General features: G+C 37.7%; 1 protein-coding gene and 1 non-coding gene across 3 annotated transcripts in view; both read left to right on the top strand.

Annotated features, from left to right (window-relative positions):
- Positions 1 to 336: 336 nt before the first annotated feature.
- LOC150096743 (coiled-coil domain-containing protein 152-like) overlaps positions 337 to 9684 on the top strand; it is a 153775-nt gene continuing 144427 nt past the window's right edge. For both annotated transcript variants that reach the window (XM_090408440.1, XM_090408439.1), the window contains exon 1: positions 337 to 423. The gene's annotated coding sequence lies outside the window, so the exon portion shown is untranslated. The remainder of the gene's footprint in view (positions 424 to 9684) is intronic.
- TRNAS-AGA (transfer RNA serine (anticodon AGA)) lies at positions 6675 to 6757 on the top strand. Its single transcript has one exon. It is a non-coding gene; the product is annotated as a tRNA-Ser (tRNA).

Here is a 9684-nt window from a genome sequence, read left to right as displayed (position 1 = left end):
AATGAGGTCGTACATATAATTAAGGTGCGCTATGACTGTTTGTTCCTTACACTATGGTATCCTTTGACTTTTTTTCCCAAGCTGTGTATATATACAGGAATTGAACAAAAAGACCAGAAAGAAAACGAAACGAAGAAGAAGATGAATAGATACCTTTAGTGAAGATTGCAGCATCATATTTTAATATCCGTACAGTAGATGTGAGGTTTTGGATGGTGAGACTGCAAATCCAGGAGACTTAGGCTCTATTTGGGCTGTATCCTGTAGTAAGAAGAGAATTTATAATTTAGACATATTAAGCTATAGCCAATCCCGTTTTAATACTCTGGCGGGAAATTCTTATTTTGGTTTCGATTGTTTGAAGTTATGTTTGTGTTTGTAAAAAATGTATGGGGAATTTCGAAACAAATGATTTAAAAATAGGTAAATTGGTTATCCATTACTGAAGTTATAAATATGTGCTTATTCATTGGATTGTATACAATGTCAGCTTGGAAATACGCTAAACTTTTTTTGGCTGAAATTTATCGACCGTTGGCAGACCTTCGTACTGCATATTGACCGCTTGAGAAAGTTCAATGTTTGGTGTCTTTGGAGGAGGGTTTCCGGATAATGTGACCCGTATCGCATCTCCTGTAAGAGCAGTGTGCTATTGGCTTGCAGCTTGCCATGTGTATGGATATACGCATAAAAAAAGGAACTATATCTATTTTTTTTATCATTATTATTATCATCAAACCTCCATGGAGTTAAAAGACTCATTTCGGGAGGTCCCACTGTCACCCACTAGTTTATCATATATCACCTTAAATATGTTCACCTTCTCTACACTCGTCACACTCTTAGGCAGTGTATACCAATCACTCAGCACTCTTCATGCGAAAAACGTGTACCTCACCCCTTCCTTATACTGCTTCCAAAGATGACCTGTTATTCTCTCCCTCTTCACCCATTCTACCTAAAACCACCTCACATTAATTTGGTAATCATCCCGTAACAGCTTATGTCTCACTCATATCCCCCCCCCCCCCACACTCAACAATTTCTGCAAATTGCATTTTATCAATCTGTCTTCATAATCACCTTCATAACTATTCCAAGGACCAGAAATAACCATAATCAATTGTCTCTAGATCTTCTCTAATACATAGTAAATTTTGAGCCAAGAGACCATTTCTCCGGCGGCGCAAATTAAGCCAAGAGGACAACAAATCACTCATTACCCCAAAGCCAGACACGAAACTCAATAGGGGTTGAAGCCGGTCTGGGTGGTGGCCTCTCCTCATAATGTAAAACAGTGGTACATCTCCTAGGAGCTGCGTTTGACATTATGAGAAAATATTAAGGATAGTGATGGAGCCTGCTCGATCTTTGCTCAGAGTTGCCTGGTGTTGACTTGTGCTTGGACTCGCCGATAGTTCTTCGGCATGAAACTCTTAGATTTCGATCTCCGAGTTTCGTGTCCGGCTTTGGGGTAATGAGGGATTTATTGTCCCCTTGGCTACATAATAAATTTAGTTTAATCCTTTATTCAAGTGTAAGCAAACAAAGTTTGCACCTGAAAATATCTTCAGGACTGAGGTAAGATAGTGCAACTCTTAGCAAAGGTGGACCAAGCTCTCATCACTCCTTGTCTCAGTATCTCCCATAATGAAAAGTATATCTGCTTGCAGACATGTATACTGCTATACATTAAGGAAAGGGCCACTACCCAGACCTGTTTCAACCTTTATTGAGGTGTATTTAAGTAAAGACCTATCTAAAAATTAGACGATCCTGAAAGATCTCCCAACCCAACGTTGTTCCACTCAGTGACAGGCTCACCCTGTCACCAAGAAGAACTTCTCAGCATTGGTTCCACCCAGTGGCAGGCTCACCCCCACCACCAGACAGAGCCATAATCTCAGCGGTGGCTCTACTCAGAGACGGGCAAAAACCTACTTCAAGCAGAGCCTCTCATATTCAGCATAGGAGGTAGACCCAAACGTGGAAGTGCTAAGGCAGAAGCAATAGGAGAAGTCATAATTACCTATAGGAGTTTCCAACAGGTGTACCACCTTATTATTGAATTACTCTGGATTTAGAGAAAGATGTTGGACTAGGTTTTCACTTGGTTAGACTATAATAAATTTAGTTTAATCCTTCCTCTAATGCATAGCAGTGTACATGTCCACAAGGAGATGTGCTTTGCATTATGGGAGATACTGAGACAAAGAGTGATGAGAACTTAGTCCACCTTTGCTCGGAGTTGCCTGGTGTTGCACTACCTTACCTCAGTCCTGAAGATATTTTCAGGCACAAACTTTGTTTACTTATACTTGGATAAAGGATTAAACTAAAGTTATTATAGTCTAACCAAATGAAAAAGAAACTTCCAACATCTTTCCCTAAATCCAGAGTAATTCAATAATAAGGTCGTACACCTGTTGGCAACTCCTATAGATAAATATGACCTCTCCTATTGCTTCTGCCTTAGTATCTCGACGTTTGGGTCTGCCTCCCATGCTGGATATATATGAGAGGCTCTGCTTGGGGTAGATTTTTGACTGTCTCTGAGTAGAGCCACCACTGAGATTATGGCTCTGTCTGGTGGTGGGGTGAGCTTGCCACTGGGTAGAACCAATGTTGAGGAGTTCTTCTTGATGATGGGTTGAGCCTGTCACCGAATGGAACAAAGCTGAGTTGGGCGATCTTTTGGGATCATCTAATTTTTAGAGAGGTCTTTACTTAATACACCTCAATAAGGGTTGAAACCGGTCTGGGTAGTGGCCCTTCCCTTAATGCATAGCAGTATACATGTCTGCAAGGAGATGTGCTTTGCATTATGGGAGATACTGAGACAAGGAGTGATGAGAACTTGGTCCACCTTTGCTCGGAGTTTCCTAGTGTTGCACTACCTTACCTCAGTCCTGAAGATATTTCAGGTGCAGACTTTGTTTGCTTACACTTGGATAAAGGATTAAACTAAATTTATTATAGTCTAACCAAGTTAAAAATAAACTTCCAAATTCTGTAATACATCTTCATCTTTTTGAACACAGGGTGACCAAATCTGTGCAAAATAATCCATATGTGGCCAGATCAAAGTTTTATGCAATGGAACCATAACATCCTTACTTCTACAAGTCATTACCCTCTCTATCATTTCCATTATATTCACAATTTTAGCAACATGCCAAAATTTTAGGACTTTGTCCACAATCACTCCCTGATCTCATTTCCTCTACCTCTTCCAAGACATTTCCACTCATTTTGTGGATTTCAAATTTTCCCAAATTTGAAAACCTTACGCTTGCAACATTGAATTGACAATCGCATTCGTTTACCAATTCATTTCTGATGAGGCCCAGGTGGGGGGGGGGAGTCATTTAATCAAAATTTCACATTAAAGAAATATAAAAGTGAAAATTCTCTTATTTCATAATAAGAGAGAAAACAGATATTCAAGAGAATCTGTTTTTAGTTTAGTTTTTTCACTTAGTTAGACATAACCAAGTGAAAAAACTTCTGACATCTTTCTCTAATCCAGAGTAATTTAATAATAAGGTGTGACACCTTTTGGCAACTGGTATATGGAAATATGGCTTCTACATTGCTTCAACCTTGGTATCACCTCTGGGTCTGGCTCCCACTGAAGAGACCTCAGTAAAGGTCAAAACTGGTCTGGGTAGTGACCCTTCCCATAATGCATAGCATTATACATGTCTTCAAGGATATGGGATACCAAGGCAAATGATGTGAAGTCAGTCAACCTTTGCCATGAGTTGCCTCAGTTCAGAAGATACTTTAGGTGCAAACTTTGTTTGCTTACACTTGGATAAAGGATTAAACTAAATATATAATTTATAGTCTAACCAAGTGAAAAAACTTCCAATAACCTGTAAAACTTTTAAAGTTTTTAATTTCATCTATTTTTCTCTTTTAAATGATGTTTCACATCCAAGATAATAAAGTGTTTATCTGTTCTGTTATTTTATTATTAATAACTATTTACTTGTAATCAGAATTTGTCCATAAATTGCTATTCTTTTAGCTTTATTTGTAGATATTTTCATTCAAAACTAATTATATATTGCACTTTGTAAATTGTCTTTCTTGTCTCTCCAAATAATAACATATGTTCCATTGTAGTAGTATTTCATTAATATAAATATTAAAAAATGTTAGAGACAGAGGATATCTATGTCTTGCTTTAGATTGTTTTTTATTTATTTTTATTTCAGTATCTTTGTATATGTTCAATATTGCTTGCAATAAAATATTAGGTTTATTTATTATTTGTAATATCAAACAGTGCCTTTTTACTTTATTAAATATATTTTCATAATCTGTAAACTCCTACCTGGTTGGCTGAGTAGTTAGTGGATCCTCTCTCCAGCCAAGAGGCTGCTGGTTCGAATCCCACATAGGCATGGATGTTTGTGATTGTTCTTCATCTTCATACATTCGTTCACCTGAGTATAGATACACTCTCCGAATATGGACTTGGTCACCATGGGCATAGTAGACCCAAATCTTCCTCAATGGGAGAGGCCTTTATCCTATCTATAAATAAAAGAGTGAATTACTAAATATAATTTAGTAATTCTTTTTTCTACTTTAACAGAAAGCTGCATCCATTCTAGAGCATCCTTTTCTAAATCCATTTTGACATTCTAATATTTTTCCCCTCTCTATTTAAAATTTTTCATTAATATAATAATTAATCTATTCTAATTAGATTAATCTAATACTGGGAATAAAAGAAAACTAATTAATTTCATTAGTTAGTTTTCTTTTATCCCCTTGTTAAATGTAGGTATTATTCCACTCTATTTGTATTTTTCCACTTGTATATATTTTATTAAAAATTTTAATAATCTCTGATGTTTGGAGTTTATCCCACTCCTGCTGAATTGCAAATTTTTATTTTATTTAGGTTGCCCTTTAATTCTATCATTGTTTTTATATCATCTAAGGCATTTTGTAAGTTCTTGATATAATTTTTTTTTATTTTAGCATTATCTGTCCAAAGATCTGTGAAAGCTTGAAATGTGGAAAGGCAGCTGGAGTAGATGATATTCGACCAGAAATGCTGAAGTATGGTGGTATAAGAGTCCTACAGTGGCTGCACTGCATAGTTCAGAATGCCTGGACAGAGGGATGAATTCCCGATGATTGGAGTAGAGCTCTCATAGTACCCATATATAAAAAGGGAAATAAAACTGAATGTGAGAATTACAGAGGTATTTTCCTGCTGAGTGTTCCTGGCAAGATCTATGCAAGTATACTTGAGAAACGGTTGAGAAGAATTGTGGAAGAAAAGCTTGGTGAAGAACAAGCTGGATTCAGGCTAAATAGAGGCTGTCAGGATCAGATCTTCACTTTACGACAAATAGTCGAGAAAGCATGGGAATATAACAAAGATCTGTATTTAAGTTTTGTCGATTTGGAAAAGGCATATGATAAGGTGCCAAGAGACAAGCTATTCAATATGCTGCAGTTATATGTCAATGGGACATTATATCAAGCAATACTTAGTCTTTATTTGAGTTGTAAGTCAGCAGTTAGAATTGAAGGAAGTACAGAAAGATGGTTTAATGTTAAATCTGGTGTGAGACAAGGATGTACATTATCCCCTCTGTTATTCATTATTTATATGGATCACATTATGAAGGAAAGTGGTATTAAACATGATATCAAAATTGGAGATGTTAATGTCAGCTTTTTGCTTTATGCAGATGATGTTATACTTCTAAATAAATCCGCTACAAGTCTGCAAGATTCTCTGACTAAATTGAATAGTTGTTGTAATAGATATGGTATGAAGGTCAGCAATAAAAAGACAAAGACAATGAAAATAGGCAGAATCATTGAAAATGTCAACTGTGTTGTGAATGGAGAACCTGTGGAACAAGTAAAATATTTCAGCTACTTAGGCACGATTTTTACTGAAGATGGTAAATTAAATATAGAAATGGACAACAGAATCAGCAAAGCTGGTATGGTGGGAAGTCAATTGAATAAATTCATATAGAATAAGAGAGAAATTAGTCGGAACACTAAATTAGCTGTATACAAGACAGTGTTCAAACCAGTCTTAACTTATGGATCTGAGAGCTGGGTCAGAAGTAAAACACTTGACCCACAGATATGAGAGTCCTGAGAAAGATTATAGGCGTGAACAGATGGCATCAATGGCAATATCATATTAAAAACGAGGATATTAGGAAAGAACTTGATATTGTCAGCATCCAGGAATGTGTTAGCAGAGCTAATCTCAGGTGGTATGGTCACCTAAACAGAATAGGCGAAGAAAGATTAGCAAAACAAGTGTTCTCTGCCAGGTTGGCAGCAAAACGACCCAGAGGAAGACCAAGATATAGGTGGATTGATACGGTACAAAGTGCCTTAGACGATAGAAATATAAGCTCTGATAATGTTGGAGTCTTGACAAGTAACAGACTGATTTGGAGGAAAATTGTAGATAGGAAGATGGTAATGATGTAATTTTTTCATGTAGTACTGTCATATCCTGTACACCCCTTGTGGGTACATGGCAGGAATTTGATGATGATGATGAGGGAATCTGTGAAGTGATCTAAGAATTATTTTAAATCTACCTTACAGTTTATGTTTGCTGCTTCTTTTGTATCTACATTAATATTGTATTTATAGGTACAGAGTCTTATTCAGCACACATGGCTAAGTGGTTAAGGCAACGGACTAGAAATCCGTTGGGGGTCTCCCCACACAGGTTCGAATCCTGTCGACTGCGAGTAATTTTGATAGCTAATGAGCTACAGCCAAGGAGAATAGAAGTGGAACTGCAGGATAGAGAAAAGAGCACATTTGAGGCTATTTGGTGTGAGATTGAAACTAGCAGAACAAAATATACAGTTGGGTGCTGCTATAGACCAGGTGATGTAACAGATGGTGGAGATAGTGTGTGCGTAAGCAAATAGAAGAAATGAGTGGAAGAAGGGTAATTATTATGGGTGATTTCAACTATGGTAACATTGATTGGAAGGAGGAGAGGACACATGGGAGAAAGGAATTGGATTTTATGCAGTGATTAAGGGATAACTATCTGTGACACCATGTAATGGAAAATACTAGGGGTCAGAGAGTGCTTGACCTAGTAATTGCATCTGAGAATTTGGCTGTAACGAATATGACCACGTTGCCACCAATTGGTGAGAGTGATCATAGGGTCTTGACTTGGGAGGTGGCTAAAAGTGTGGAATTTACAATTAAGACAGGGTACATGTGGAATTATCAGACTGGTAAGTATGACAAGCTTAGGAGTTTGATTGGTTCAGTGACATGGCATGTTAAACTGCAAGGGCTGAATGTTGATAGTGCATGGGAGGCAGTTAAGAAGTGTTTGCAGGAGGCAGTGGCTGACTGTATACCTAGAGTTCGAATAATAAATCAAGTAGGGGTTAAATGGATGAATAACACCAATGTCAAAATTTTGCATCATGAGCTGCAAAAAAAGAAATAACTGTGGAGGGAATTTAAGGAGAAAGGTGACCGGCAGGCACACGAACAGTATAAAGTGCAGACCAGAAGGATAACGAGTGTGGTAAGAAAAGCAAAAGCATATTATGAAAGAACATTAGCTATGCAGGCTAAAGAGAATCCCAAACAGTTTTTTCGATATGTTGCAAGTAAAAGAAAAAATGTATATGGCAGAATGATTTTAAAGAATGCCGAAGGTAGGGAGGTAACCGAATCAGTTGATATAGTGGAATTACTGAGCGAGCACTTTGCAAGAGTATATCATTCAGGTGGTGACATTGCAGGAATGAAAGAACCAACAGCTTATACGGGAATTGTGGTGAATGAAGTGGAGGTGAATAGTATCTTACAAAACCTCGATGTCAATACATCTGTGGGATTGGAGCTCGTGTCATACATGAAGTGGCTAAAGAATTGTCAGTGCCCTTGACCATTTTGTTTAATTTGAGTATCGGGTCTGAGTTAGTCCCAAGGGGGTGGAAAGGGGGAAAAATAGTTCCACTGCATAAAGGAGGTCCGAAGACTGCTGTTGTAAATTACCGACCGATCAGCATATCAGGAATCATTGTCAAGGTCTTGGAGAAAATAGTCGAGAGGAAAATACAGGATTGGATAGATGAAAATGGGATACCGTATGGGACTCAGCATGGTTTTGTGAAGGGTAGATCATGCCTCAGTAACTTGCTCACGTTTTATAACACAGTGACGGCTCTAATCAGTAAACTACAGCATATGGGGATGGATAATGATGGTGGTTGTTGGAGAGATATCAGTGAGTAGTTTATTCAGGACCACTACTGTTCAATTTGTTCATTAACAATATAGGAAAGGATCTGAGAGGACCTGTTCATTTGTTTGCTGATGATGCAAAGTTGGGAGAGCAATAGTGAGTGCATAGGATTTCAAAATTTTGCAGGACTGGACTAAGGAGAATGGATGTCAATTTAATGTGGCAAAATGTAAGGTTAGTTATGCATTTTGGGGTGAAAAGATTAGCAGCAGTATATCATATTGGTGGAACTGTGCTCCAGTAGATTGATGAATCCAGGGATTTGGGAGTGTTGGTGGATAGGGAGTTGAAGTTTAGGGGACAAATCGCAAAAGTGGCTAAATCAGCTCATCAAATCACTTGGTTGCTGAAAAATACTTTAAGAAGCAGAGACAAAGAAGTTATTGTTCCTCTGTATCGAGCCTTGATAAGATCCCATCTAGACTACTGTGCCCAGATATGGGCGCCAGGGTTTTTCTGGTTCGGGAGTAGGTGGAGAGGATCCAGTGACGAATGTCCAGGATGATAGCAGGTCTGTGAAATGAACCTTATGAGAACAGGTTGAAGATTTGTGGGTTGCAGAAATTGGTTGATAGGCAGAAAAGGGGTGATATGATTGAGACATTCAAATTACTGAACTGGTTCTATAAGATTAATTCAGAAGATATTTTTGAGAATAGGACTGGTGGTGGGAGGACTAGGGCCATACATGGAAGTTGGGCAAGAGTGTGGTTAGTAAGGGTGTTAGAGCTAGGTTTTTTACTTGGAGAAGTGAATGAGTGGAATAAGCTGCCAGTCTGTTGTGGGTGCCATGACTGTAAATGAGTTCAAGGCGAAGTATGATAGATATTGTGTGAATGTTGAATAGTTGTCCTTGACATGACTTTAGGGCCTCCCTCGATTAGTCTATGGACTCCTTGGAGTTGCCCATAATAATAATAATAATAATAATAATACTTCAGAAATGGTTGAGAAGTATTGTGGAAGAGAAGCTTGGTGAGGAACAAGCTGGATTCAGGTCAAATAGAAGCTGCCAAGATCAGAAATATAACAAAGATCTGTATTTAAGTTTTGTTGATCTGGAAAAGGCAAGGTGCCAAGAGAGAAGTTATTCAATACACTACAGTTATATGGTGTCAATGGGGAATTATATCAAGCAATACTTAGTCTGTATTTGAGTTGTAAGTCAGCTGTTAGAATTGAAGGATGTACCGGAAAATGGTTTAATGTTAAATCTGGTGTCAGACAAGGATGTACATTATCCACTCTGTTATTCATTATCTATATGGATCACATTATGAAGGAAAGTGGTATTAAACATGACATCAAAATTGAAGATGTTAATGTCAGCTCTTTGCTTTATGCAGATGATGTTATACATCTAAATAAATCCGCTACAAGTTTGCAAGATT

The sequence above is a fragment of the Typopeltis vanoorti genome, chromosome 18, assembly GCF_054136105.1.
Source record: "Typopeltis vanoorti isolate ZY-2024b chromosome 18, IOZ_Tvanoo_1.0, whole genome shotgun sequence".
In the NCBI taxonomy this organism is placed as follows: domain Eukaryota; kingdom Metazoa; phylum Arthropoda; class Arachnida; order Uropygi; family Thelyphonidae; genus Typopeltis; species Typopeltis vanoorti.
This window is presented reverse-complemented; position numbering and strand designations above follow the sequence as displayed.